Genomic DNA, 5839 nt, shown 5'->3' with positions numbered 1-5839 from the left:
TTCTCCAAAGTCATCTTTCTTGTTGATCTGAAATCGGACACCAAGCATCCAGCTTCTGGGAAACAGGCGCAGCAAACCGGGCAGATTGCTGCGGCTCACTTCCCAGAGGAAGTGGGGGGGGGCTCAGATACAGTGGTTGGCAAAACCCGGGGGGTTAAACTTGCATTGCCCAGACTGCACCTGCCTTTCGTCCATGACCCACACTACGGGCTTTGTGGAATCCGCTCAAGGGATCCCTCTCTGCCCCTGGGCAGTGGATCCCCCTCTGTGAATCTCAGATATTGAGGGTGGGAAGTTTCTTCCCTTGCTGCAAAAGGCCTGAGACCTGCCCAGGAGCTGCAATCCAGAGTAACAGAATAACAGAGAAGAAAAGGGACCATGGAGGTCTTCTAGTCCAACCCCTTGCTCAAGCAGGAGACTCTGCTTATATATTTCAGACAAACGTTTTCTTAAATTCTTCCAGTGTGGGCGCACTGACAGCTTCTGGAGGCAAGTAGTTCCACTGATTAACAGAATAACAGAGAAGAAAAGGGACCTTGGAGGTCTTCTAGTCCAAACCGCTGCTTGAACAGGAAACTGTAAACCATGTCAGACAAATGTCAGTCCAATCTCTTCTTGAAAACCTCCAATGCTGGAGCAGCCACAACTTCTGGAGGGAAGCCCTTCCACTGATAAGATGATAAAGTAAGACAAGACGATGAGAAGGGAAGAGAAGAGAAGCTTTACTGTTATTTTTTACTGTATGCTCAGTGGCACACATTAAAAATGAAATTCTGTTGTCTGCTCTCAAAAGAAAGTATCTATCTATCCATACCCAGACATAATACAGGTATACACGTACTATATACATACATATATAGACCTACACTGATGAATGATTCTAACTGTCAGGCAATTCCTCCTTAGTTCTAGGGTCGCTCCTCTCCCTGATGAGTTCTCATCCGTTGCTTCTTCTCCTGCCTTCATCCAAATGCCTCTGATGGGTCCCCATGGGGCTGAACCTAAGCTGAGGGGCTGAAGGCACTTTGAGAAGAAGCCGCCCCCCAACTCTCCAGCGCAAAGATGTTGAAGCTCAATGTAACAAGAACTGCAAAGCTTGCTTATGGTTCAGACATGCTTGTAAAGGGAGGCTTTTCCCATTCTCCCTGCAGTAGGCAAGATAGAATGGGGGGGGGGGGGGAGTTGAATACCCTGAGCTGCTCTGCCCCTGTCAATCAAAACTCATTTTCCCCTCCTCTGCCTGCCCCCTCCCCAACCTGGAAGAGGAGCCTCCCGAAGACCAACCAGGAGAGTAAAGACACACAAACCTTCCTTTGTCGTCTCAGGCATTTTTCTGCTTCGCTAGCCCATTGTTATTTTATTGCCTTTAAATTAAGCCACTGATCTTTTCTGTTATGGTTTGGTGCATTTCAGGGCCCTGCGTGGCATCCAGGTTTTATTGATGAAGTGCTTTGAGGTCTCCAAAGAACGAAGGCAGAAACTCGGCCACAGGGTGACGGTTGAGAAAAGAATCACGGGCTGGGACAGATCCCAGGTTGGTCCATCTTAGCTCAACTGTCCAAGGCCTACCGAGGACTTTTGAAAGACTTCCTTTTTTTTTTTTTTTACCCTTCATTTAAAGATACGTCTTTATGGAATTAAAGGTTTCAGTTCTTTCCATTCAATCCTCAACGCTCTGCAACATAGTTGATACTGAATTTCCAGGCGAGGATTCTCAATGTCTTTACTTGAGAGGAAACCCCATTCAAGAGGGTGAGATTTCTGAACAGATTTGGAGAAAAGACTGTGATTTAGGCCAGGGATCTTCAACTCTGACAACTTTAAGACTTGTGGACTTCAACTCCCAAAATTCCCCAGCCAGCAGAGTCCTGGATGGACTGTTTGAACGGCACTGAAAAAAGTAACTTATGACTGTTTTCACACTTATGACCGTTGCAGCATTCCCATGGCCACGTGATCAAGATTCAGACGCTTAGCAACTGACTCATATTTATGACGGTCGCAGTGTCCTGCGGTCACATGATCACCTTTTGTGACCTTCTGACAAGCAAAGTTAATGGGGGAAGCCAGATTCACTTAACAACCATGTGTTGCCCCTGAAGATGACATATGTGTAGCCATTTTATATTGTCTATTCTTTTCTTAGCTTCTAGGCTTGCTAGTAAAGGAATTGAGTGTTACTTCAGGCTCACCGCTCTCTAACTGTTGAGGGGGGGGGGGGTTTATAGAGATAAGGGGGGATGTTATGTCTGGGTGGAAGATGGCTGCAGCTGGAGGAAGGTGGAGTTTGGAATCACTGGACTGATGGCCTGAGAATTGACTGGAGATTGTGACTCTGGGGGATGTTTCTGTTTCTTGCTTTTTATTGGGTGTAATTCCAGAGCCGGGTCAGAGTCGGAATTGCCCCAAGTCCTTGCCAATTTGCTATGTTCCTAATAAATAGACTTTAATGGAAAATGGATGCCTTGGATTTTATTTCATGGGACATGTTACTTGGAAGCTTGACACCATGTTACTAACTTAACGAGTGCAGTGATTCGTAACAACTGTGGCAAGAAAGATGTAGAATGGAGCAAAATTCACTTAACAACTCGCTCAAGTAGCAGAAAATTTGGCCTCAACTATTTTCCAAAGCAGCCAAAGGCAAGATGAGAAGCAACGGATGGAAACTAATCAAAGGGAGAAGCAACCTGGAATTAAGGAGACGTTTCCTGATAGTGAGGACAATTCACCAGTGGAACGGCTTGCCACCAGAAGTTGGATGAGATCCAACTTCATCACTGGATGAGATTAGACAACCATTTTTTCCGCAGTAGTACAGGGTCTCCTGCTTGAGCAGGGCGTTGAACTAGAAGACCTCCAAGGTCCCTTCCAACTCTTATTATTCTATGTTCTGTGGGGATGGTCCCGTCACCGTCTCCTCCAAGGATGGTGCTCAGGCCTTCGGCTGGGCATTGTTTGCAGTGCTTCTTCAAGCTTGGTGAGAAGGTGAAGCCAGTGAGCCAGGTCCTTCCGTGTCCTTGGGGTGAAAGACTGGCTGATGTCCCTCTCCCCACAGGAGCTGACGGCTCCCCCAGGCCCCCTCCCCCCTTTCTCTGAAGCCCATTTCTCCCTGTCTGGTCAGATCCCTCTTCAAAGGACCTGGAGGCCAATTGTGGGAGGAGGAGGCTCCTGAAAGTCTTGGTAAATGTAATTTGAAGAAAGAATCACAAAAGGCTTGTTTAGCTGTGGGGGAAACGCTTCATTTTCATAGACTCAAACAACCTGATAATTGTGCATTTGAACAATCTCATCTTTCCATTAGAAAATATTCCCATTGTTCCCTTGATGTAACTCATTTCCTTAGTAAATCGTGCTGTGTATGGGGTGAGGAGCTTCCCTCTGGCAGCAGCCCAATGGGGGCCCTGCAACCTGTGCTTGAGAGAAGTACTTCAAACACTCCAGTGAATGCAGAACCCCCCAACAACCCCTGGAGGCCTCAGAGACCAGGAAAAGTGGGGCCGGGCTGGATGGCCAGGGCTTCGCTATAGGCCCATCAAGATCATAAGCAACGTCTCCTTCTCTCCCTCCCTCTCCCCCTCTCCCCTCTCTTTCTGTCTCTCTTCCTCTCTTTCTTTCTCTCCCTCCATCTCTTCCTCTCCCTCTCTCTCCCTCTCTCTCCCTTTCTCTTTCTCTCTCCTTCCCTCCCTCCTACTCTCTCCTGGCTTCTCTCTCTCCCTCCTTCTTTCTCTCCCTCCTTATCTCTCCCTCCATTCCTCCCTTTTTTTCTCCCTCCCTCCTACTCTCTCCCTCTCTCCCTTCTCTCTCTCTCTCTCCCTCTGTCCCGTCCCTCACTCAGCACGCAAAGGGACAGAACCAGGGAGCTTCTCCCCACCCAACCCCAGATCCTGGAGACACCATAAAGCCGGAATAGGAAACAGAAGGAACCCCCATCCAAGGTCGCAGCAGAAGGATGGGCTTTGCAAGAGGGAGGCGAGGTCAGAGGAGAGGACAACCCCCTTGGCTGACTGGGTCTCTCCCTTTCGCCTTCTCAGCTCCTCCTGCAAGAATCAGATCCGAATACGCTGACAAGATGCTGCAGGTGGGATTAGGAGGGGAAAATGCTCCCGAGAGAGCCCATCCTCCCTTCCCACGGTCAGTTGCAGAAATGCCCGGGCCAAAAAGGACCCGATTGGCTGGGCTGAGGCTCGGAGGGTCCTCCTCCCTCTTTTGAGAGCTGGGCATCTGCTCTCCTCCTCCCTCCCTCCCTCCCAGAGCTTGGAGCATCCGTCTGCTGGCAGCCTCCAGGTGCCGCTTCTTTCCCAAACAGGATGGCTGGCAGAGCTGATGAGTCTGTCATGCAAACTATGGGAAGGTCCTGCTGCCCAACCCGCCCCCCCCCCGCCTCCAATACCTAGAGGCCAGGCCCTTCCGAAGGCAGGAGCCCTGGTCACAGCAGCCTCTGGGGAGGATAAGCAGAGGCAGTCTGACTCAGGCTGCTTCTCCCTCTGGGCAGCTCTCTTGGCAGCCATACGGAAACCGTCTCCCACTCCTCCTTCTGGCAGGCTGTCTTCAGCTGCCTCTCCTCCGCTCCTGCCCCAGAGTCCCGGGGGGGGGGGGCTCCCAACTGAAGAGGGCAGCCCCCTGATTTCCAGAGGCCGCCTGGGGGTCCACCTGGCTGCATGGGGTTTAGAACCAGTTCCCTCCCCTCCCCCCACAAACACTCACCTTAACAGAATAGCAGAGCCGGAAGGGACCTTGGAGGTCCTCTAGTCCAACCCCCTGCTCAAGCAGGAGACCTTGTACCATTTCAGACAAATGGCTGTCCAGTCTCTTCTTAAAAAACTCCAGTGATGGAGCACCCACGGAGGCAGGGCGTTTCTTGGGAACCTGGCACCAGCTGTCCAGGACAAGCAAGCTGGGCAGGGACACTGGCTAAAGTGTGTGTGTGTGTGTGTGAGAGAGAGAGAGAGAGAGAGAGAGAGAGAAAGGCCACCTGCAATCTGTGCTGCTCCATGAGTTAAGTGGGCGCCAAAAGGGATCCACCTGCTGAGTGGGGACAAGGGCCGCTTTTCTCTGCCCCATAGCCACCAGTTCTCCTGGCCTGAGGGGCTGGTTCTGGGGGGAAAGACGGGGAGCCCCAGCTGAAGGCCCAGGCATCCAGGAAGGGGGCCGGGTGGGCTCTTCCCCTGTCCAGGACAGGACATTCCACTCCCAAGGCAAGTGGGAGAAAGCCATTTCACAGGAGAGGGGAGGGGGAAATCACCCCCACCCTAGACCCCCTTGGGTCAACCAGGACACCTGCAGCCCCACCTTGCCTCCTCAGGAGCCCGAGCGGGGGGAGGGGGGCGGGGGGGAGGTGCTTTTCAAGGAGCCACAATGAGGGCTTAGAGCACAGCCGGCTGGGGTGGGGGCCGCGCGGTCCCCCATCTCCTTGGAGCCAGACCTACTTAGCCAGGCGGAGAGACCCCCGCCCCATTGTAAGGGCTTCCAAGGCAGGAGCCTGGTTGGCGCTGCTTGCCCCCCTTAAGACCCAGTGGGCGAGCCTTGGCGGCCGACCTCCTCTTCCTCCCCCAACAAGAGGGGCGCGGGCGGGGACCCCGGAGGCCGGCTGGGAGCCTGACCTGGCCTGCCCAACGCCCCGCGACGGAGAAGCGGCGCTCCGGGGTGGCCCTGCCGGGGGTGGCAGCCGCCGCTTCGGCTGCGGCGGCTGAGCGAGCGCGGGGCGGGGCTTCTTGGCGGGCGCTTCCCGGGGCTGCGGCGTTGGGAAAAGCCGGCGGGCGGGCGGGGGGGGCGGGCGAGGGGCGGCTCCTCCTCCGCCTCCGCCTCGTGCCAGCCTCGCGCTCCGGGCAGCGTCCAG

This window comes from Pantherophis guttatus, chromosome 2 (assembly GCF_059756535.1).
Source record: "Pantherophis guttatus breed Tessera chromosome 2, ASM5975653v1, whole genome shotgun sequence".
In the NCBI taxonomy this organism is placed as follows: domain Eukaryota; kingdom Metazoa; phylum Chordata; class Lepidosauria; order Squamata; family Colubridae; genus Pantherophis; species Pantherophis guttatus.
Note: the sequence above shows the minus strand (reverse complement) of the source record.